General features: G+C 44.2%; 1 protein-coding gene across 1 annotated transcript in view; it reads left to right on the top strand.

The window, feature by feature from the left end:
• LOC140720008 (uncharacterized) overlaps window positions 1–24,798 on the top strand; it is a 305,271-nt gene that overhangs the window by 227,354 nt on the left and 53,119 nt on the right. The window lies entirely within an intron of this gene.

Raw genomic sequence — 24,798 nt, 5'->3', positions numbered from 1 at the left:
ATTAATAATGCAGGTCAGGTGTCCTCAGGAAAGAGTGATATTTGAAATTGTAATTGTATATAACTCTCTTTTGTGAAAATATTAAATCCTCATTTTATCCTAGTTAAGGGCCTATATCGTGAATGTCTCATTTATGTAAACTTATGCAATGTACGGTAATCAAGCACTTGAATTATATTTTGGAAAGAGTGGTGATGAAGTGTTTCATTAGAGTGGATTTTGGAAGGGTGAAATGACATTAGATTCAGTTTTAGGTTTGGAAGATGATATTCGGAAAGCACAATTAAATAAAGATGTTGTAATAGCAGTATTTCTTGATACTGAAAAGGGAAATGATATGGAAGAAAGGACTTTTGATTAAATTAGGAGTGAGAGGGACATTGTATAATTTTTCTGAGTTTTTTATTTGGACGGACTGTGCAAGTACGGGTCGGCATGTTATGTTTGTGTTTCTATGAGATAGAGAATGGGATCCCACAAGGCAGTATTTGTAGCCCTTCATTATTTAATATTAAGATTAATGATATTTTCTCTGAGATGGGAAAATGGGATACCCTGGGTAAATCACAATATACAGATGATGTAGCTTTATAGAAAAGAGGTATTAATTGCAATTTACAATTAATAGGTCAAACAGTGGGCAGATTGATGAGGATTTTAAGCTTTCAGTCGTTAAAACACATTACGTGGTTTACAAGCAGGATTAGTAGACTTGCACTTGATTATAAATTAAATGATTACTATCTTGAGGAAGTGTCAGTGGTAAGATTTCTCAGTATGTGGATGGATAATCAGCTGACATGGAAGCACCTATCAGTAAAATAATTGATAAATGTAAAGGAGCTTCAAATCTCCTCAGGCATCTAAGTGGGTATTCTTGGGTGCAACATGAAAATCTTTGTTGACCAATTATATTTGTTTAATTTGATCTGTTCTTGATTCTGTCTGTGTGGCTTATGGATCAGCTTCATCTTCAAATTAAAAATGTTTGTATTTGATACAATTACAGTTTTAAGATTGTGTTCTGGTGCAGTAATGTTGTTTTCTGTTTTGGCTTTACTGATTGCAATGGGACAATTGCCCTCAAAGTAACAGAGGTTCAAGTTGATGTCAACATATTGGATTAATTTGCGGGGGCAAGGAAATGATCATTCTGTTAAAGGTGTGCTGGAGGGCGGTTGGGGTAATCACAAGAAGAGTGTTTTTTGTGTTGGCTGGCTGGGTTCTTATCACGCTGGGAATACGGGTGTATTTGATGATACAATATGTCCCACTGTAGCTTTCTTTGTAACCCCACCTTGTTTTTTCCAATGACTTCAGTTGATTTTAGGTTACACGATCGGATTCGGTTCTGCCTGAGAGTCTGTTGGTTCATCAGTAAATTAATGAAAGTTAGTATCATACAGTAACCATTTCTACAGATGAATCAAAAGAAAAGTTAACTGGGGATGTTGGTGTGGCTGTTTCTGTGTGCCTGAGTTGCAGGTAATGATAAAGAGATGACTTATAGCCATTTATCAGCATAGGAAGCAGAATTCTTTGCCAACAGTTTAGGCTTACAGTGGGTGGAGAAAATTGGTCCATATAATTTGCTCAGAATACATTTCGGCTTTGATGAGTCTTAAACAGGTCATTCTGGCATAAGCTCAGAATTTCATATAGAACAGTATTTCATATATAAAGTTTGATTTATATGTCTGCACATTATGGGCCCTGCACATCACACTGTTGAGGGAAATGATGGGGTTGACTGTTCAGCACCAAATGCTGTTAAATGTTAAGCTGTGGATATAGACCTTCCACTTAGCAAATTAGAAGCTAAAGGGTTGGTAGTGTTAAGAATTAGGGGCTTATGGCAAGACGTAGGATAATGGACATAAGGACAGACACCTTTACAGAATACATAAACCTGTTGGGTTTATAGAAGAGGAGCTTAAAACAAGGGAAGGAATGATATTGACATGACATAGAAATGCCCACACTATGCTTAATTATGCCTTGTATGTAATTGGAAAACTTCATTCTGTGCCATGTACATTTTGTCATTATGAAACTGTCGAAACACATACTATTTCAATGTGAAGCGTATAAGGCTGAACAAAAATCAAATGCAGTCTTCAGTACAATCTTTGCGAGGGTAGATAGTTTTCAGATAAAAACTTTATTCAATTATGGTACTGACTTTAAATCAATTCACAGTTTGAACTGGAAAAGGCATGTAATAATTGTGTTAAGCCTAAGGAAATGACATATAGGGTAGCAAAGGTGAGTGGGATGTTGGATTATTAAGATGCTCTTAAAATCCAACAAAAGGCAATGAAAAAAGCCATAAGAATGGTCAAGACGAAATATGAGGGCAAACTGGCCAATAATATAAATCAGGATACTAAAAGTTTAGTTTTCAGTTACCTGAAGAGTGAAAGGGAGATGAGAGTTGATACTAGACCACTGGAAAATGATGCTGGTGAAGTAGTAATGGGGGACAAAGAAATGGAAGATGAACTTAATGAATAATCTTCACTGTCTTCTCCGTTAAGCACCGCCCCCACTTGTCCCAGTAACCTGTCTCTTTACGGGTGGATTTTAGGACCCGGGAGAGCTCAGGACCCGCCGCCCCCATCAGCTGCTGAATTCCCGATGTTTCTGTTCGGTTGACGGATGCGGTGAACGAGCTTAAATTAATCGATCGATAATTCTGTTGTCGTGTTTATTTCACTCCATCGAACCATAGAACACTACAGCACAGAAAACAGGCCATTTTGGCGCTTCTAGTCTGTGCGGAAACTTTATTCCGCTTGTCCCATTGACCTACACCCAGTCCGTAACCCTCCAGACCTCTCCCATCCATGCGTCTATCCAATTTATTCTTAAAACTTAAGAGTGAGCCCGCATTTACCACGTCAGATAGCAGCTCGTTCCACACTCCCACCACTCTCTGAGTGAAGAAGTTCCTCCTCATGTTCCCCTTAAACCTTTCCGCTTTCACCCTAAAACCATGTCCTCCTGTTTTTATCTTTCCGAATCTAAGTGGAAAGAACCTACTCACATTTACTGTCTATACCCCTCATAATTTTGTAAACCTCTATCAAATCCCCCCCTCATTCTTCTACACCCAAGGAATAAAGTCCTAACCTGTTCAATCTTTCCCTGTAACTCAACTCCTGAAGACCTGGCAACATCCTAGTAAATCTTCTCTGCACTCTTTCAATCTTACTGATATCCTTCCTATAGTTAGGTGACCAGAACTGCAGATAATACTCCAAATCTGGCTTCACCAATGCCTTATACAACCTCAGCAGAACATCCCAACTCCTGTACTCAGTACTTTGATTTATGAATGCTAGGATGCCAAAGGCCTTCTTTACAACCCTGTCTACCTGTGACGCCACTTTCAGGGAATTATGTACCTGAACTCCCAGATCCCTTTGTTCCTCCGCACTCCTCTGTGCCCTACCATTTACTGTGTATGTCCTACCTTGGTTTGTCCTTCCAAAATGCAACACCTCACACCTCACCTCACCTCACCTCATGCAGAATTTAATGTCTGCATTAAATTCCATCTGTCATTTTCTGGCCCATTTTTCCAGTTGGTCCAGATCCCTCGGCGAGCTTTGAAAGCCTTCCTCGCTGTCCACAACGCCTCCAATCTTGGTGTCAACAGCAAAATTGCTGATCTAATTGACCACATCTATATCATTGATATAGACAACAAACAACAATGGTCCAAGCACAGATCCCTGAGGCACACCACTAGTCACAGGCCTCCAGTCTGAGAAGTAATCATCCACTACCACTCTCTGTCTTTTCCCACACAGCCAATTTCGAATCCAGTCTCCAACCTCTCTGTGGATACCTAGTGTCTGAACCTTCTGACCTCCCATGTGGGACCTTGTCAAAGGCCTTACTAAAGTTCATGCAGACAACATCCACAGCCTTTCCTTCATCTACTTTCTTGGTAACCTCTTCGAAAAATTCTACAAGATTTGTTAAACACGATCTACCACACACAAAGCCATACTGACTATCCTTAATCAGCCCTTGGCTGTCCAAATACTTGTATATCCGATCTCTCAGAACACCTTCCAATAACTGACCTACTACTGATGTCAGGCTCACTGGCCTGTAATTACCTGGTTTACTATTGGAGCCTTTTTTAAACAACGGAACAACATGAGCTACCCTCCAATCCTCCGGCACTGCACCCGTGGCTGAGGACATTTTAAATATTTCTGCCAGGTCCCCTGCAATTTCTACACTAGTCTCTCTCAAGGTCCGAGGAAATGTCAAGTCAGGCCCAGGGGATTTATCTACCTTTATTCACTGTAAGGCAGCAAGCAACTCCTCCTCTTTAATCTACAAATGTTCCATGACACTACTGCTTGTTTCCCTTCCTTCCATATACACTATGCCAGTTTCCTGAGTAAATACTGATGCAAAAAACTGTTTAAGATCTCCGCCATCTCGTGAGGCTCCACACATAGACGACCACTCTGATCTTCTAGGGGACCAATTCTGTCCCTTACTATCCATTTACTCTCAATATATTTGTAGAAATCCTTTGGGTTTTCCCTTCACATTATCTGCCAAAGCCACCTCATGTCTTTTTGCCTTCCTGATTTCCTTCTTTAGTATTTTCTTACATTTTCTATACTCTTCAAGTAACTCTTTTGTTCTTTGTTGCCTATACCTGCTATACACTTCTCTCTTTTTCTTAACCAGATCGCCAATATCCGTTGAAAACCAAGGTTCCTTATGCTTGTTAACTTTGTCTTTAATCCTGGCAGGAACATGCAAACTCTGCACTCTCAAACTTTCGCCTTTGAAGGCCTTCCACTTACTGAACACATCCTCGTCAGGGGAAAAAAAAACTTATCCCAATCCACTCTTCCTAGATCCTTTTTCATTTCCACAAAATTGGCCCTTCTCCAATTTAGAACCTCAACTTGAGGACCAGACCTATCCTGATCCATAATTAACTTGAAACTAATGACATTATGGTCACTGGACCCAAAATGTTCGCCTAAACATACTTCTGTCACCTGACTGTCTGGTTTCCTAATAGGAGATCAAGTATTGCATCCTCTCTCGTAGGTACCTCTATATATTGATTTAGAAAACTTTCCTGAAAACATTTCACACACTCCAAGCCATCTAGCCTTTTTTACAGTTTGGGAGTCCCAGTCAATATGAGGAAAGGTAAAATCCCCTACTATTACAACTTCCTGTTTCTTACATCGGTCTACTATCTTTATACAGATTTGCTCCTTCAATTCTCTCTGACTATTGGGCGGTCTATAATACACCCCTATTAGTGTGGTCACACCATTCCCGTTCCTCAGCTCCACCCATATGGCCTCTGTAGACAAGCCCTCCGGTCTGTCCTGTCTATGCACAGCTGTGATATTTTCCCTGACTAGTAATGCCACTCCCCCCCCTTTCATCCCTCCCCCTCTATCACATCTGAAACAACAAATATTTCTATCATGTATAAACCTTAGGTCAGAGGTTATCTTTTTGTATTAATGTATTAAAAATAAATTATAAATTCTACCAATGGAACCTCTTACTAAAGGATTCATATTCAAAACAGTATCCAACAAATCAGATTCTTGCATATATGGAAACTTAGATAATTGTTTTTTGTAAAAAAAAGTCTAACCTGAAGATATTGCAGTAAGTGTGTATGAGAGAGAGAATATTTGCTAATTAACTCTTCAAAAGTCATCAATCAACCATGACAAAATAAATGATAATAAAAATAAATAAATCTGCAAAAAAAAAGCAGATCCCCTTAATCACCAAAGATTAAACAAGTTTGGGAGAGAGAACTTAATATGACCTTTGTTAATGAAGATGGTCAATTCTTCTTTAATATGTGCCAATCAGTGTTTAATTCAATTTAAAATTGTTCACTGTTAACAAAGGAGAGACCACCCAAAATATTTCCTAACATAGACAATTATTGCGATAGGTGTAAAACTGAAGTAGCCACTTTTTCACATATGTTTTGGTAATGTTCTTCATCAAAATCTTTCTGGAAATCTTTATTTTCTACAATTTCTAAAGCTCTGAAAATTAATTTACAACCTAATGTACAAACCTTTGATTTCTGTCTATACATGCAGTCCTCGCATGACCTTTATCCTCCTCCACCTCACTATCTGCTCTAACACTCTGGTTCCCCTCCCTCTGCAAATCTTTTTTACCCCCCCCCCCCCCCACAAGCAGCACTAACAAATCTACCCGCAAGGATGTTAGTTCCTCTCCAGTTCAGGGGCAAACCGTCCCTTCGGAACAGGCCCCACCTTCCCGGGAACAAAGCCCAATTGTCCAGAAACATGAAGCCCTCCCTCCTCACGATCTCCTGGCTTTTCCCCAGCAGGCTTGGCGCCCTTTTTGGGTCCGGCCTCAATGCACCACTTTGTGAGCCGGTTCGAGTGCGCTGGGAAGTGGGTCGCCACATACCCCACCCCCCAGAACCGGCAATACACCCCCCCCCAATGTCCACAGTCTGGGCCGGACTCTGTTTGGGAGGTCTGCCTCTGCGCCGCGATGCCGGAATCTCGACCGGCTGCGCCACGTCCACATGGGCCGGTTTGAGTTGGTCCTCCGAGAAAACCTCCTCTCTCCCCCCAATGTCCAGCACGAACGTGGACCCGTTGTTCCTGATCACATTAAACGGCCCCTCGTAGGGCTGCTGTAGCGGTGCCCGATGTCCGCCCTGTCGTACAAACACAAACTTACAGTTTCGCAGGTCTTTGGGTACGCAGGTCGGGTTCTGCCCATGTTGCGAAGCGGGTATTGGGGCCAGGTTGCCGAGCCTCTCGCGTAGTCTGCTCAGGACTGCTGCGGGTTCTTCCTCTTGCCCCCTTGGGACTGGTATGAACTCCCCGGGGACGACCAGGGGTCCGCCGTACACCAACTCGGCCGACGAGGTGTGCAGATCTTCTTTGGGCGCCGTGCGGATTCCGAGCAGGACCCAGGGAAGCTTGTCCACCCAGTTAGGCCCTTTGAGGCGGGCCATGAGAGCCCCTGTCTGAGGAGTCAAGGGCCAGGGGTCTCTCTGCTCTCGGTCCAGCGTAAAACCCTTGGGGAGACATTAGATGTCCATCCACTTTCGTCGAGTCAAACCACTGGAAAGGTTCGTGTTGGCCACCCGACCGCGCCTGAGGCCCAGCGGCCTTTCCCCGATCCCCGGGGCCCCGCTGCCCATGTCTCCCGCGATCCCCAGCGCTGCTCGAGTCTCCCATCCCCGATCCCCGGGGCCCCGCTGCCCGAGTCTCCCCCCGATCCCCGGGGCCCCGCTGCCCGAGTCTCCCCCCGATCCCCGTGGCCCGGCTGCCCGAGTCTCCCCCCCGATCCCCGGGGCCGCGCTGCCCGAGTCTCCCCCCGATCCCCGGGGCCGCGCCGCCCGAGTCTCCCCCCGATCCCCGGGGCCCGGCTGCCCGAGTCTCCCCCCGATCCCCGGGGCCGCGCTGCCCGAGTCTTCCCCCGATCCCCGGGGCCCCGCTGCCCGAGTCTCCCCCCGATCCCCGGGGCCGCGCTGCCCGAGTCTCCCCCCGATCCCCGGGGCCCCGCTGCCTTGTAGATCAACACAGTCCAATCTCGCCCCATGAATACAACAGCAACGAGATAATGCTGAGGCTTTATAAGACACGAGTCAGGCCGCACTTGGAGTATTGTCAACAGTGTTGGACCCCACATCTCAGACAGGATGTGTTGTCATTGGAGAGTGTCCAGAGGAGGTTTAGAAAGATGATTTTGGGAATGAAGAGCACTTGGCAGCTTTGACCCTGTGCTCACTGGAATTCTGAAAAATGTGGGGGCATCTCATTGAAACCTACCGAATGTTGAAAGGACTGGATAAGGTGGATGTGGAGAAGGTATTTCCTGTGGTGGGGCACAGCCACAAAGTCGAGGGGCCACCTTTACAAACAGAGGTAAGTAGCTTATTTTTTTATTAGCCAAGGTGTATTGGATCTGTGGAATGCTCTGCCACAGACTGCGGTGGAGGCCGAGTGTGTGGGTATATTCAAGGCGGAAGTTCATCGTTTCCTGATCAGTCAGGGTATCAAAGGATATGGCAGGAGGTCAGATATCTGGAATTGAGTGCGATCTGGGATCAGCCATGATGGAAAGGTGGCTGACTCAATGGGCTGAATGGCCTAATTCTGTTCCTATGCCTTATGGACTTATGAACAGAAGCCCCCTCAATCATGATGAATCTCCTCTGCACTCTTCCAGCACAAAACATCCTTTGTACAGAATGCTAAGCGGAACTGAATGCAACTTTTCAAGAACGTTGTCAAGTCAGGCAGCATCTGTTGAGGGGAATAGAGTCGATGGTAGGGACAGAACCCCTCCCTTACGGCACTAACACAGGCCCTTCGGCCCAACCTTTCCATGCTGTCCTCCTGTCCTTTTAAACTAATCCCTCTGCCTGTCTTTGACACAGAACACAGAAATCTACAGCACATTACAGGCTCTTCAGCCCATAATGTTGTACCGACCATGTAACCTACTCTAGAGACTGCCTAGGATTTCCTGATCGTATATCTCTCTATGTTTCTATGCTCCATGAACCTATCTAAGAGTCTCTGAAAATATCCTATTGTATCCACCTCCACCATCGCTGCAGGCAGTGCATTCCATGCACCCACCACTCTTTGTGTAAGAAACTTACCCCTGACATTCCCTCGGTACCGACTTCCAAGCAGCTTAAAACTACGTCCCCTCGTGTTAGTCACTTCAAGCCTGGGAAAATGCCTCTGGTTATCCACATGGTCAAAGCCTCTCATCATCTTATTACAATTACTTATGTACAGGTTGGGAGAAATATAGCTTCAACATCACCTCACAGCTCTTGAACTCAATCCCACGGTTGATGAAGGCCATCACACCAGACGCCTTCCTAACAACACTGCCAACTTCCACAGCAGCTTTGAATGTCGTATGGACATGGACCCCAAGATCTCTCTGACCCTCCACACTGCCAAGAGTCTTACCATTAATATTTTATTCTGTGTTTAAACTTCACCTGCAGAAATGAACCTCTTCATCTGTGTTGAACTCCCTCTGCCACTTCCCAGTTCTGCATCCGAGGCGAGGAAATAGATTGCTGAGCCTCTGGCTAGGATCATTATGTCCTCATTGTCCACGGGAATGGTACCGGAGGATTGGAGGGAGGCGAATGTTGTCCCCTTGTTCAAAAAGGGTCGTAGGGATAGTCTGGATAATTATAGACCATTGATCCTTACATCTGTGGTGGGAAAGCTGTTGGAAAAGATTCACAAAGATAGGATCTATTGGCATTTAGAGAATCATGGTCTGATCAGTGACAGTCAACATGGCTTTCTGAAGGGCAGATCATGTCTAACAAGCCTGATGGAGTTCTTTTAGGAGGTGACCAGGTATATAGATAAGGGTAGTGCAGTGGATGTGATCTACATGGATTTAGTAATGCATTTGATAAGGTTCCACACGGTAGGCTTAATCAGAAAGTCAGAAGGCATGGGATCCGGGGATGTTTGACCAGGTGGATTCAGAATTGGCTTGCCTGCTGAAAGCAGAGAGTTGTGGTGGAGGGAGTACATTTGGATTGGAGGGTTGTGACTAGTGGTGTCCCACAAGGATCAGTTCTGGGACCCCTACTTTTCGAGATTTTTATTAACGACCTGGATGTGGGGGTAGAAGGATGGGTTGGCAAGTTTTCAGAAGACACAAAGGTTGGTGGTGTTGTGGATAGTGCAGAGGATTTTCAAAGATTGCAGAGAGACATTGATAGGTTGCAGTAGTGGGCTGAGAAGTGGCAGATAGAGTTCAACTTGGAGAAGTGTGAGGTGGTACACTTTGGAAGGACAAACTCCAAGGCAGAGTACAAAGTAAATGGCAGGATACTTCGAAGTGTGGAGGAGCAGAGGGATCTGGGGCTACATGTCCACAGATCCCTGAAAGTTGCCTCACAGGTAGACAGAGTATTTAAGAAAGCTTATGGGGTCTTAGCTTTCATAAGTCGAGGGATAGAGTTTAAGAGACGCGATGTAATGATGAAGCTCTATAAAACTCTGGTTGGGCCACACTTGGAGTACTCTGTCCAGTTCTGGTCACCTCACCATAAGAAGGATGTGGAAGCACTGGAAAGGGTACAGAGGAGTTTTACCAGAATGCTGCCTGATTTAGAGAGCATGGATTATGATCAGAGATTAAGGGAGCTAGGGCTTTACTCTCCGGAGCGAAGGAGGATGAGAGGAGAAATGATAGAGATATAGTTGATATTAAGGGGAATAGATAGATAGCCAGCGCCTCTTCCACAGTGCACCACTGCTCAATACAAGAGGACATGGCTATAAGGTAAGGGGAGGGAAGTTCAAGGAGGATATTATAGGAAGATTTTATACTCAGAGAGTGGTTGGTGTGTGGAATGCACTGCCCGAGTCAGTGGTGGAGGCAGATACACTAGTGAAGTTTAAGAGACTGTTAGACAGGTATATGGAGGAATTTAAGCTTAGGGAGGCAGAGTTTAAGGGTCGGCACAACATTGTGGGCCGAAGGGCCTGTACTGTGCTGTATTGTCCTATGTTCTATCTATTCCTCGCTGGAATCTCTTTTAATTTAATTTTTCATTGAAGGCACGACACAGTACAGAAAACGTAATGCATTACATTTTCCTCCATTTTCTTTGATAACTTACCCCTGAACAACACCACAACGTCATCAGTGGGGCCTTCTGGGAGTTGTAGTCATTATCCTCGCTCGCTCCCTGTCTAAGCATGTTTCGTCAGCCACCACAGACGTCACCGAAACAGACCCACCGAGGCGCGAAGGGGAATCACACCCGTCCTTGTGGGCGCCGAGGCCGGCGACACCGACAGAAGCGAATCGCTGATCTCCGCCATGGCTATGGAGCGGAAGAGGAGGGGCTGCTCATGGGCCGATTTCCTCCAGCCTATCGTAACTCAGACATAACACTGACCCCTGCTTTCATTGGCTGTGGTGACTGTCGCTCAAATGGGAACTCAGCGGGTGATTGGTTTATGTGAACGTCAGTCAGCCTTCCTGGCTCCATGAGTTTGGATTTGGATTTATAACGGGACAGGAAGCAAATTGGGAGCAATGTGAGTTTTTATGTGATGGTGCATCAGTCTCCGTGTTACATTATTAACAATAAAAGGGCAAAGGCCGTGGTGAGGAAGCAGGTGATTTACTGGAGATTATATGGAGATAATATTGGAAGGGATATCAAACTTGGAATTGTTTGGGATATGATTTAGAAAATGGGTTGATTTGTGGGGATCATAATATTCCCAATTGATTAATGTTCTCATTGATTAATGAGGGCAAAATGATTGCTACTGAAACAGGGAAGGTTGTGTTCCTGGCTGGGTCATTTGCTGAGATTCATAATCAGGATAATATAAGTGAAGAATTTAAACAATGTAGGGATATGTTTTTCAGTGAATACCCTGATGTGCTAGAAGTCAGCTATAGCAATGATAGTATCACTGATGGAGAGATTTCTTTGTATGAATTTAAGAAGTCTATTAATAATGCAGGTCAGGTGTCCCCAGGAAAGAGTGATATTTGAAATTGTAATTGTATATAATTCTCTTTTGTGAAAATATTAAGTGTTTGAATTGTGCATCTACTTTCCTCATGGAAAATGGAAATAGTAGTTCCTATTCTAAAACGTGGCAGATCCCCATTTGATCCTTCTAGTTAAGGGCCTATATCGTGAATGTCTAATTTATGTAAACTTATGGAAAGTATGGTAATCAAGCGCTTGAGTTATATTTTGGAAAGAGTGATGATAAAGTGTTTTATTAGAGTGGATTTTGGAAGGGTGAAATGACATTAGATTCAGTTTTAGGTTTGGAAGATGATATTCGGAAAGCATAATTAAATGGAAATATTGTTATAGCAGTATTTCCTCATACTGAAAAGGGAAATGATATGGAAGAGAGGACTTCTGATTAAATTAGGAGTGAGGGGGACATTGTATAATTTTTGAGATTTTTTTAATTGGACGGACTGTGCAAGTACGGGTCAGCATGTTATGTTTGTGTTTCTATGAGATAGAGAATGGGATCCCACAAGGCAGTATTTGTAGCCCTTCATTATTTAATATTATAATTAATGATATTTTCTCTAAGATGGGAAAATGGGATACCCTGGGTAAATCACAATATACAGATGATGTAGCTTTGTCGATTAGAGGTATTAATTGCAATTTACAATAGGTCAAACAGTGGGCAGATTGATGAGAATTTTAAGCTTTCAGTCGTTAAAATACATTACGTAGTTTACAAACAGCATTAATAGACTTGCACTTGATTTTAAATTATATGATTAATATCTTGAGGAAGTGTCAGTGGTAAGATTTCTCAGTATGTGGATGGATAATAAGCTGACATGGAAGCACCTATCAGTAAAATAATTGATAAATGTAAAGGAGCTTTAAATCTCCTCAGACATCTATGTGGGTATTCTTGGGTGCAACATGAAAATCTTGTTTGACCAATTATATTTGTTTAATTGGATCTGTTCTTGATTATGTTCTGGTGCAGTAATGTTGTCTCCTGTTTTGGCTTTACTGATTGCAATGGGACAATTGCCCTCAAAGTAACAGAGGTTCGAGTTGATGTCAACATACTGGATTAATTAGCGGGGGCAAGGTAATGATCATCCAGTTAAAGGTGTGCTGGAGGACGGTTGGGGACATCACAAGAAGAGTGTTTTTTGTTGTGGGTGGCTGGGTTCTTATCACGCTGGGAATATGGGTGTATTTGATGATACAATCTGATGATGTCCCACTGTAGCTTTCTCTGTAATCCCACCTGTTTTTTTCCAATGACTTCAGTTGATTTTAGGTTACACGATCGGATTCGGTTCTGCCTGAGAGTCTGTTGGTTCATCAGTATATTACTGAAATTTATTATCATACAGTAACCATTTTTACAGATGAATCAAAAGATAAGTTAACTGGGGATGTTAGTGTGGCCGTTTTTGTGTGCCTGAATTGCAGGTAATGATAAAGAAATGACTTATAGCCATTTATCAGCATAGGAAGCAGAATTCTTTCCCAACAGTATAGGCTTACAGTGGGTGGAGGAAATTGGTCCTAATAATTAGCTCAGAATACATTTCGGTTTTGATGATTCTTAAACAGGTCATTCTGGCAGTAGGTCAGATTGACTGTTGGAAACTTGTCAAACGGTATTTCATATATAAAGTTTGATTTATATGTCTGTACATTATGGGCCCTGCACACCACACTGTTGAGGGAAATGATGGGGTTGACTGTTTAGCAACAAAAGCTGTTAAATGTTAAGCTGTGGATATAGACCTTCCACTTAGCAAATTAGAAGCTAAAGGGTTGGTAGTGTTAAGAATTAGGAGCTTATGGCAAGACGTAGGATAATGGACATAAGGACAGACACCTTTACAGAATACATAAACCTGTTGGGTTTATAGAAGAAGGGCTTAAAACAAGGGAAGGAATGATATTGACATGACATAGAAATGTCCACACTATGCTTAATTATGCCTTGTAACTAATTGGAAAACTTCATTCTGTGTCGTGTACATTTTGTCATTATGAAACTGTCAAAACACATACTATTTCAATGTGAAGCATATAAGGCTGAAGAAAAATCAAATGCAGTCTTCAGTACAATCTTTGCGAGGGTAGATAGTTTTCAGATAAAAACTTTATTCAATTATGGGACTGAATTTAAATTAATTCACAGTTTGAGCTGGAAAAGGCATGTAATAATTGTGTTAAACCGAAGGAAATGGCATATAAGGTAGCAAAGGTGAGTGGGATGTTGGATTATTGGGATGCTCTTAAAATCCAACAAAAGACAACGAAAAAAGCCATAAGAATGGTCAAGACGAAATATGAGGGCAAACTGGCCAATAATATAAATCAGGATAGTAAAAGTTTAGTTTTCAGTTCCATGAAGAGTGAAACGTAGGTGAGAGTTGATACTGCACCACTGGAAAATGATGCTGGTGAAGTAGTAATGTGGGACAAAGAAATGGCAGATGAACTTAATGAACAATCTTCACTGTCTTTTCCAGTCAGCACCGCCCCCACTTGTCCCATTTAACTTGTCTCATTACGGGTGGACTTTAGGACCCTGGGGAGCTCAGGATCCGCCGCCCGCAGCTGCTGCTGAATCCCCGGTGTTACTGTTCGGTTGACGGATGCGGTGAACGAGTTAAAATTAATCGATCGATAATTCTCATGTTGTGTTTATTTCACTCCATAGAACCATAGAACACTACAGCACAGATAACAGGCCGTTTGGCGCTTCTAGTCTGTGCAGAAACTTTATTCCGCTCGTCCCATTGACCTGCACCCAGTCCGTAACCCTTCGAACCTCTCCCATCCATATATCTATCCAATTTATTCTTAAAACTTAAGAGTGAGCCCGCATTTACCATGTCAGATGGCAGCTAGTTCCACACTCCCACCACTCTCTGAGTGAAGAAGTTTCCGCTAATATTCCCCAAACCTTTCCCCTTTCACCCTAAAGCCATGTCCTCCCGTTTTTATCTTTCTTAATCTAATCAGTAGATTAGATTTCCTAATCTACTGTCTATACACCTCATAATTTTGTAAACCTCTATCAAATCCCCCCCTCATTCTTCTACACCCAAGGAATAAAGTCCTAACCTGTTCAATCTTTCCCTGTAACTCAACTCCTGAAGACCTGGCAACATCCTAGTAAATCTTCTCTGCACTCTTTCATCTGACTGAAATCCCTCCTATAGTTAGGTGACCAGAACTGCAAATAACACTCCAAATTTGGCCTCACCAATGCCTTATACAACCTCACAATAACATCCCAACTCCTGTACTCAGTACTTTGATTTATGAATGCCAGGATGCCAAAGGCCTTCTTTACAACCCTGTCTATCTGTGACGCCAATTTCAGGGAATTATGAACCTGAACTCCCCGATCCCTTTGTTTCTCCGCACTCCTCAGTGCCCTACCATTTACTGTGTATGTCCTACCTTGGTTTGTCCTTCCAAAATGCAACACCTCACGCTTGTCTGCATTAAATTCCATCTGTCATTTTCTGGCCCATTTTTCCAGTTGATCCAGATCCCTCGGCAAGCTTTGAGAGCCTTCCTCGCTGTCCACAACGCCTCCAATCTTGGTGTCATCAGCAAAATTGCTGATCCAATTGACCACATCTATATCATTGATATAGACAACAAACAACCATAGTCCCAGCACAGATCCCTGAGGCACACCACTAGTCACAGGCCTCCAGTCTGAGAAGCAATCATCCACTACCACTCTCTGTCTTCTCCCACACAGCCAATTTCAAATCCAGTTTACAACCTCTCCATGGACACCTAGTGTCTGAACCTTCTGAAGTAACCTCCCATGTGAGACCTTGTCAAAGGCCTTACTAAATTTCATGTAGGCAACATCCACAGCCTTTCCTTCATCTACTTTCTTGGAAACCTTCTCGAAAAATTCTACAATATTTGTTAAACACGATCTACCACGCACAAAGCCATACTGACTATCCTTAATCAGCCTTTGGCTGTCCAAATACTTGTATATCCGATCTCACATAACACCTTCCAAAAATGTACCTACTACTGATGTCAGGCTCACTGGCCTGTAATTACCTGGCTTACTATTGGAGCCTTTTTTAAACAACGGAATAACAAGAGCTACCCTCCAATCCTCCAGCACTGCACCCGTGGCTGAGAACATTGTAAATATTTCTGTCAGGGCCCCGCAATTTCTACACTAGTCTCTCTCAGGGTGCGAGAAATTATCAAGTCAGGCCTGAGGGATTTATCTACCTTTATGCGCTGTAAGGCAGCAAGCACCTCCTCCTCTTTAATCTACAAATGTTCCATGACACTACTGCTTGTTTCCCTTCCTTCCATATACACTATGCCAGTTTCCTGAGTAAATACTGATGCAAAAAAACTGGTTAAGATCTCCCCCATCTCGTAAGGCTCCACACATAGACGACCACTCTGATCTTCTAGGGGACCCATTTTGTCCCTTACTATCCTTTTACTCTTAATATACTTGTAGAACCCCTTCAGGTTTTCCTTCACATTATCTGCCAAAGCCACCTCATGTCTTCTTGTTGCCTTCCTGATTTCCTTCTTTAGTATTTTCTTACGTTTTCTATACTCTTTAAGTAACTCATTTGCTCTTTGTTGCCTTTACCTGCTGTACACTTCTCTCTTTTTCTTAACCAGATCGCCAATATCCCTTGAAAACCAAGGTTCCCTATGCCTGTTAACTTTGCCTTTAACCCTGGCAGGAACATGCAAACTCTGCACTCTCAAAATTTCACCTTTGAAGGCCTTCCGCTTACTGAACACATCCTTGTCAGGAAAAAAAACTTATCCCAATCCACTCTTCCTAGATCCTTTTTCATTTCCACAAAATTGACCCTTCTCTAATTTAGAACATCAACTCGAGGACCAGACCCATCCTTATCCATAATTAACTTGAAGCTAATGACATTATGGTCACTGGACCCAAAATGTTCGCCCACACATACTTCTGTCACCTGACTGTCTGGTTTCCTAATAGGAGATCAAGTATTGCATCCTCTCTCGTAGGTACCTCTATATATTGATTTAGAAAACTTTCCTGAAAACATTTGACAAACTCCATGCCATCTAGCCCTTTTAATTTTTAGTGATTAAGGGGATCTTTATTTTTGCATTTATTTATTTTTATTTTCATTTACTTTGTGATGGTCGTTTGAAGACTATTTTAGAGTTAATTAGCAAATATTCTCTCTCTCATACACACATACTGCAATATCTTCAGGTCAGACATTTTTTACAAAAATAATTATCTAAGTTTCCATATATGCGAGAATCTGATTTTTTTGGATACTATTTTGAATATGAATCTTTTACCGTTTGGGAGTCCCAGTCAATATTGGAAAGTTAAAATCCCCTAATATTAGAACTTCCTGTTTCTTACATCGGTCTACTATCTTTATACAGGTTTGCTCCTCCAATTCTCTCTGACTATTGGGCGATCTATAATACACCCCTATTAGTGTGGTCACACCTTTCCCGTTCCTCAGCTCCACCCATATGACCTCTGTAGACAAGCCCTCCGGTCTGTCCTGTCTACACACAGCTGTGATATTTTCCCTGACTAGTAATGCCACTCCACCCCGTTTCATCCCTCCCCCTCTATCACGTCTGAAACAATGAATATTTCTATCATGCATAAACCTTAGGTGGGAGGTTAACTTTTTGTATTAATGTATTAAAAATAAATTATAAATTCTACCAATGGAACCTCTTACTAAAAGATTCATATTCAAAATAGTATCCAACAAATCAGATTCTTGCATATATGGAAACTTAGATAATTATTTTTGTAAAAAATGTCTGACCTGAAGATATTGCAGTGTGTGTGTATGAGAGAGAGAATATTTGCTAATTAACTCTAAAAAAGTCTTCAATCGACCATCACAAAATAAATGAAAATAAAAATAAATAAATGCAAAAAAAGCAGATCCCCTTAATCACTAAAAATTAAACAACATTGGGAGAGAGAACTTAATATGACCTTTGTTAATGAAGATGGTCAATTCTGCTTTGATATGTGCCAATCAGTGTTTAATTCAATTTAAAACTGTTCACTGTTGCTATTTAACAAAGGAGAGACTATCCAAAATATTTCCTGACATAGACAATTATTGCGATAGGTATAAAACTGATGTAGCCACTTTTTCACATATGTTCTGGTCATGTTCTTCATCAAAATGTTTTTGGAAATCTTTATTTTGTACAATTTCTAAAGCTCTGAAAATTAATTTACAACCTAATGTACAAACCTCTGATTTCTGTCTATACATGCAGTCCTCACATGACCTTTATCCTCCTCCACCTCACTATCTGCTCTAACACTCTTGTTCCCCTCCCTCTGCAAATCTAGTTTAACCCACTCCCCCCCGAGCAGCACTTGCAAATCTACCCGCAAGGATGTTAGTCCCCCTCCAGTTCCGGGGCAAACCGTCCCGTCGGAACAGGCCCCACCTTCCCGGGAACAAAGCCCAATTGTCCAGAAACATGAAGCCCTCCCCCCTGCACCATCTCCTTAGCCACGTATTTAGCTGCACTCTCCGCACATTTATATTTACAGGGACTTTACTCCTGACGCCGGTCCCGGGACCCGACCCGTTTACAGACCCGGAGCGGAACCGGAGCAGATTCTCAGCCACTGGTTTCCATCCCAGTTCGCGAAGAAAGGATAAAGTTTCCCCGTGAATTTATTCCCAGTGAAGGTGTGGAGATGGGACTTGGTCTCCGCGTTGTGAAATGAAACTGTCCCGGACTCGTAACTGAGATAAACTCCCACCCTCCCGGGGATGGGACCGGCAGCGAGACGGGACTCGGGGGAGGGGAGACCGGACACGTCACAATCCCGATGTAACACGTCATCAACCCGCCCGATGACCCAGAATCCGGCCTCCGGACTCAGACTGACCCATCCCTTCCTCTCCACAGGCTCTGCGGCGACTCCCAGACCCCAGTCCCGATTCCCCGTCACCTCCACCTCCCAGTAATGTCTCCCCGATGTGAATCCCTCCGATCCCAGCACACAAGGCCAGTGTGTGAATCTCTTCCCGGTGTCAGGGAGATCCCACCAGGTCAGGGTGAATCTCACACTCTTCCGATCCTCAGACACCTCGAGACACGGATTCGCCGTTTCCACATCCAGGGTGACAGAGACTGGGGGGAGAAGCAGAGAATTAGAGAGTCCCCGGGGATCGGGGGGAGACTCGGGCAGCGCGGCCCCGGGGATCGGGGGGAGACTCGGGCAGCGCGGCCCCGGGGATCGGGGGGAGACTCGGGCAGCGCGGCCCCGGGGATCGGGGGGAGACTCGGGCAGCGCGGCCCCGGGGATCGGGGGGAGACTCGGGCAGCGCGGCCCCGGGGATCGGGGGGGGGGACTCGGGCAGCGCGGCCCCGGGGATCGGGGGGGAGACTCGGGCAGCGCGGCCCCGGGGATCGTGGGGAGACTCGGGCAGCGCGGCCCCGGGGATCGTGGGGAGACTCGGGCAGCGCGGCCCCGGGGATCGGGGGGAGACTCGGGCAGCGCGGCCCCGGGGATCGGGGGGAGACTCGGGCAGCGCGGCCCCGGGGATCGGGGGGAGACTCGGGCAGCGCGGCCCCGGGGATCCGGGAAAGGCCACTGGGCCTCAGGCGCGGTCGTGTGGCCGACACGAACCTTTCCCGTTGTTTGACCCGACGAAAGCCGACGGACAATTAATGTCTCATCAAGGGTTTTATGCTAGACGGTGAGCAGAGAGACCCCTGGCCCTTGACTCCTCAGACAGGGGAAACATCCTCCCTCACTCCTGCCTGTTGACCCCTGAAAGAATTTTGTGTTTCCATGAGATCTCCTCTCATTCTTCGAAACTGGGAACAGAGAACATAGAGCAGTACAGCACAGGAACAGGCCCGTCATACAATGTTCACATTCATTTGTGAGTGTGAAGTGGGGCAGTGTGATGGTTTGAGACAGTAAAGGAGGTGATAATGGGAACCAGTAGGGGAGAGATGAATGGCAGATTGAACCAGGAGGGGGAGGGGTGGAAAGCCCGTGGGTGAACTGTGTGTGTAGACGTAATGAGAAGCTGGAGGGGGCAAAGATGGCAGATGAGGATGACTTTGTCCCCTTTCCCACAACCCCATCCCCCGCGGCCCCTCATTAGGACGAGGATGAATTTGCAGGAACCCTTAAGCAACACAGGTCTTGAAGTGTTTCAGTCTGAACCGTGGACTGTTTACTCTTTTCCGTAGAAACTTCCCAGCCTGCTGTTCCCCCAAAAATTTGTTTGTGTTACTCTGCTTTAAATATACTCAATTATTTGGCCTCCACAGCTGCCTGTGGCAGATTCACTATCCTGTGGATAAAGGAATTCCTCCTCATCTCTGTCCTAAATGGACATCCCTATAGTCAGAGGCTGTGCTTACCGTTCTCGACCCACCCACATCCTCCCAACATCAACTCTCTCCCGACAGGTGTCAGAGAGATCTGGCGAGACCATTCATCAGGACCTGTGTAGCTTGGATTACCAGCATCTGCAGAGTTTCTCATGTTTGATTTTTAAAGCAGAAGTTAATAAGTAAACTTCTTGATTGGTCCGTGTCTCCAATGTTATGGGGAGGAGGCGGGAGAATAGGGTTGATGGAGATAATAAATCAGACATTCCTCTAAACTCCCGTGAGTACAGGCCCAGAACCACCAGACAGTCCTGACATGTTAATTCTTTCATTCCCGGAATCATTCTTGTGAATCTTCTGGACCCTCTCCAATGCCAGTACGTCTTCCAATAGAAGGGACCCAAAAACTGCTCACGATACTCCAAGTGTGGTCTGACCAATTCCTTATAAAACCTCAGATTTACATCTTTGTTCTTGTATTCTAATCCTCTCGAAGTGAAAGCAAACATTGAGTTTGCCAATCTTACCACTGACACAAACTGCAAGTTAACCTACAGGGAATCCTGCACAAGGACACCCATGTCCCTTTGCACCTCTGATTTTTGAATTTCGCCCTGTTTGCAGAATTGTCTCCGCTTTTATTCCTTCGACCAAAGTCATACCTGCCTAAGTTTGTACCTGCCAAACTCTACCTGTGCTACAAGATCCTCATTCTGTATACTGGTGCATTCAAATAAGACCATAAGACAAAGCAGCAGAAGCCGGCCATTCGGCCCTTCGAATCTGCTCCGACATTTTATCATCAGCTGATCAATTCTCCCATTTAGTCCCACTCCCCCACCTTCTCACCATGACCTGTGATGCCCTGGCTACTCACATACCTATCAATCTCTGCCTTAAATACACCCAATGACCTGGCCTCCACTGCCGCAAGAAATTCACAGATTCACCACCCTCTGGCTAAAAAAATTTCTTCACATCTCCGTTCTGAATGGTCGCCCTTCAATCCTTAAGTCATGTCCTCTTGTACTAGACTCCCCCACCATGGGAAACAACTTTGCCACAACCACTCTGTCCATGCATTTTAACATTCGAAATATTTCTGTGAAGTTCCCCCTCATTCTTCTAAACTCCAAGGAGTACAGTCCAAGAACGGTCAAATGTTTTTCATATGTTAACCCTCTCATTCCCGGAATCATTCTAGCGAATCTTCTCTGAACCCTCTCCAATGTCAGAACATCCTTTCTTAAATAAGGAGCCCAAAACTGCACACAGTATTTCAAGTGAGGTCTTACCAGTGCCTTATACAGCCTCAACATCACATCCTGCTCCTATACTCTATTCCTCTAGAAATGAATGCCAACATTGCATTCGCCTTCTTCACCACCGACTCAACCTGGAGGTTAACCTTAAGGGTATCCTGCACGAGCACTCCCAAGTCCCATTGCATCTGTTCCGAATGTGCAACAACTCTCACGGGCCGAAGGGTACAAATTCGTCCCCTCCTTCTTGAGAATCGCAAGATGGCTTTTAATTCGGGTCTGGGACCCAGGAAATGAGAGAGAATCCTCAAGGTTTTTGCAATGTGTCCTGGCCCCTCAGCAAGACTAAGCCACGGATAACGGCCATTGTCTCTTGGAGACGGAATTATGTATTGAGTACTGTACTATTCATTGAAGCCCTCAGGGAATGACCGGATTGGTCTGGTTGAGGGATTGCATCATCCCAACCTGATTGACATCTGAGACCCCGTGAGTGGGGATAAAAGCGGGTCTGGGAAACAACCCCTTGAGACGCTCCAGGAGAAATGTTAGAAATCCCGTGACAGCGTTTAATAGCGACAGCCGGTGGAGGGCTCGCGTGCGTCCTTTCCCGTTGCCTGGGATTGGGGCCTTACTACGGAAGAACGGCTTCGCTAAAGAAGAGGCCACCAACGAAATTTCGAAGGATCGACATCATAAAAAGGAAAAGCTGGCAAGTTTCTAAAAACTCTCTCTTGACTCCAACCAAATGCTGAAGCCTGCATGAACTGAGTGACTTTTATATTTCCATCGGACAATACATTATCCCCTAGACAACGATAGTTATTTCTTATTGATTATTATTATACCCGCACTTTTAGATTTAGTATTGACGACGTATATTATCTGCATGTTTGCATTGATATTATTTTTGTGTATTTTTACCAATAAATACTGTTAAAAATAGTACCATCAGACTTCAACCGACCTCTCTATCTTTGCTGGTAAGTGACCCAGTTACGGGGTTAGTAACACATCTCAGAATTTTGAATTCTCTCTCCATTTAAATAATAGTCAGCCCGTTTATTTCTTCTACCAACGTGCATGACCATACACTTTTCAACATTGTATTTCATTTGCCACTTCTTTGACCATTCTCCTAATCTATCCAAGTCTCTCTGCAGACTCTCTGTTTCCTCAGCACTACCGTCCCCTCCACCTATCTTCGTATCATCAACAAACTTAGCCACAAAGCCATCTATTCCATAATCCAAATCGTTGATATACAACGTAAAAAGAAGCGGCCCCAACAAGGACCCCTGTGGAACACCACTGGTAACCGGCAGACAACCAGAATGGGATCCTTTATTCCCACTCTCTGTTTCCTGCCAATCCGCCAACGATCTGTCCACATATGTAAATTTCCCATAATTCCATGGGCTCTTATCTTGTTTGTCAGGCAGGATTTTCCTTTAAGGAAACCATGCTGAGTTTGGCCTATCTTGTCATATGACTCCGTAACCTCATCCTTGACAATTGACTCCAGAAACCTCCCAACCATTTCTCAAGCTAACAGGTCTATAATTTACATTTTGCTTCCTTGCCCCTTTCTTAAATACCAGAGTGGCATTTACAATCTTCCACTCCTCCGGAACCATGCCAGAATCTATTGACTTTTGAAAGATCATTGCTAATGCCTCCGCGATCTCCACAGCTACTTCCTTCAAAACACAAGGGTGCATTCCATCTGGTCCTGGAGATTTATCTACCCTTAGACTATTCAGCTTCCTGAGTACTTTCTCTGTCGTAATTGTGACTGCGCACGCTTCTCTTCCCTGACCCCCTTGAATGTCCGGTATACTGCTGATATCTTCCTCAGTGAGGACTGATGCAAGTACTCGTTCAGTTCCTCAGCCATCTCCTTATCTCCCATTACAATTTCTCCAGCATCATTTTCTATCGGTGCTTTCTCCACTCTCACCCGTTTTTTACTCTTTATATACTTGAAAAAGCTTTAAGTATCTTCTTTGATATTATTTGCCAGCTTCCTTTTATAGATCATCTTTTCCCTCTTAATGGCCATCGTAGTTTCCTTTTGTAAGCTTTTAAAAACTTCCCAATCCTCTGTCTTCCCACTAATTTTTATTTCCTTGAATGCCCTCTCCTTTGCTTTTACTTTGGCTTTCACTTCTCTTGTCAGCCACGGTCGCATACTTTTTCCATTCGAAAATTTCTTCTTTTTTGGAATATATCTGTCTTGCACCTTACTCACTTTTCGCATAAACTCCAGCCACTGCTGCTCTGCCGTCCTCCCACTAGTGTCCCTTTCCAGTCAAATTTGGCCAGTTCCTCTCTCGTGCCACTGTAATTTCCTTTACTCCACTGCAATACCGACACATCGGATTTCGGCTTCTCTTTCTCAAATTTCACAGTGAACTCAATCATGTTACAATCACTGCCTCCTAACGGTTCCTTCACCTCAATCTCTCTAATCACCTCTGGGTCATTACACAATATCCAATCCAGTACCTCTGATCCCCTAGTGGGCTCAACAACAAGCTGTTCTGAAAAGCCGTCTCGTAGACATTCTACAAATTCTCTCTCTTGAGATCCAGTGTTGACCTGATTTTCCCAATCCACTCGCATGTTAAAATCCCCCACAATTATCATAACACTGCCCTTCTGGCAAGCCTTTTCTATTTCCTGTTGTAATTTGTAGTCCACCTCACTGCAGCTGTTAGGAGGCCTGTAGATAACTGCCATCAGGGTCCTTTTACCCCTGTGATTTCTTAGCTCAACCCAGAAAGATTCTGCACCTTCCGATACTATGTCACCTCTTTCTAATGATTTAATATCATTTCTTGCCAATAAAGCCACGCCACCCCCTCTGCCTACCTGCCTATCCTTCCGATACACCGTGTATCCTTGGACGTTCAGCTCTCAGAGACATGCATCCTTTAGCCACGTCTCAGTGATGGCCACAAAATTATACCTGCCAATCTGTAGCTGTACGACAAGATCATCCAACTTATTCCTTATGCTGTGTGTATTTAAGTATAACACCTTAAATCCAGTATTTGGTACTCTTTGTTTTGATTGCACTGCAACTCATCCCAATGGCTGCAAATTTGCCCCATCACCTGCCTGTCCTTCCTGACATCTTTCCTACTCACTATCTTAGATTTATTTCTGTTTTCCCCCTCTTCCACTTTACCATTCCGGTTTACCATCCCCCTGACAAATTAGTTTAAACCCTCCCTAACAGCTCTATTAAACATTCCCGCTATGGTTCGGGTGTAACCCATCCTTTTTGAACAGGTAATACTTCCCCCAGAAGAGATCCCAATGATCCAAGAATCTGAAGCCCTGCCCCCTGCACCAGTCTGTCAGCCACGCATTCATCAGCCTGATCCTACTATTCTTGCCCTCGCTAGCACGTGGCACAGGTAGCAATCCTGAGATTACTACCCTGGAGGTCCTGCTTCTCAGCTTCCTTCCTAACTCCCGGAAATCTCTCTTCAGGACCTCCTCCCTTTTCCTCTCTATGTCATTGGTACCAACATGTACCAAGACAGCTGGCTGCTCGCGCTC

This window comes from Hemitrygon akajei, unplaced genomic scaffold, assembly GCF_048418815.1.
Source record: "Hemitrygon akajei unplaced genomic scaffold, sHemAka1.3 Scf000034, whole genome shotgun sequence".
NCBI lineage: Eukaryota > Metazoa > Chordata > Chondrichthyes > Myliobatiformes > Dasyatidae > Hemitrygon > Hemitrygon akajei.
This window is presented reverse-complemented; position numbering and strand designations above follow the sequence as displayed.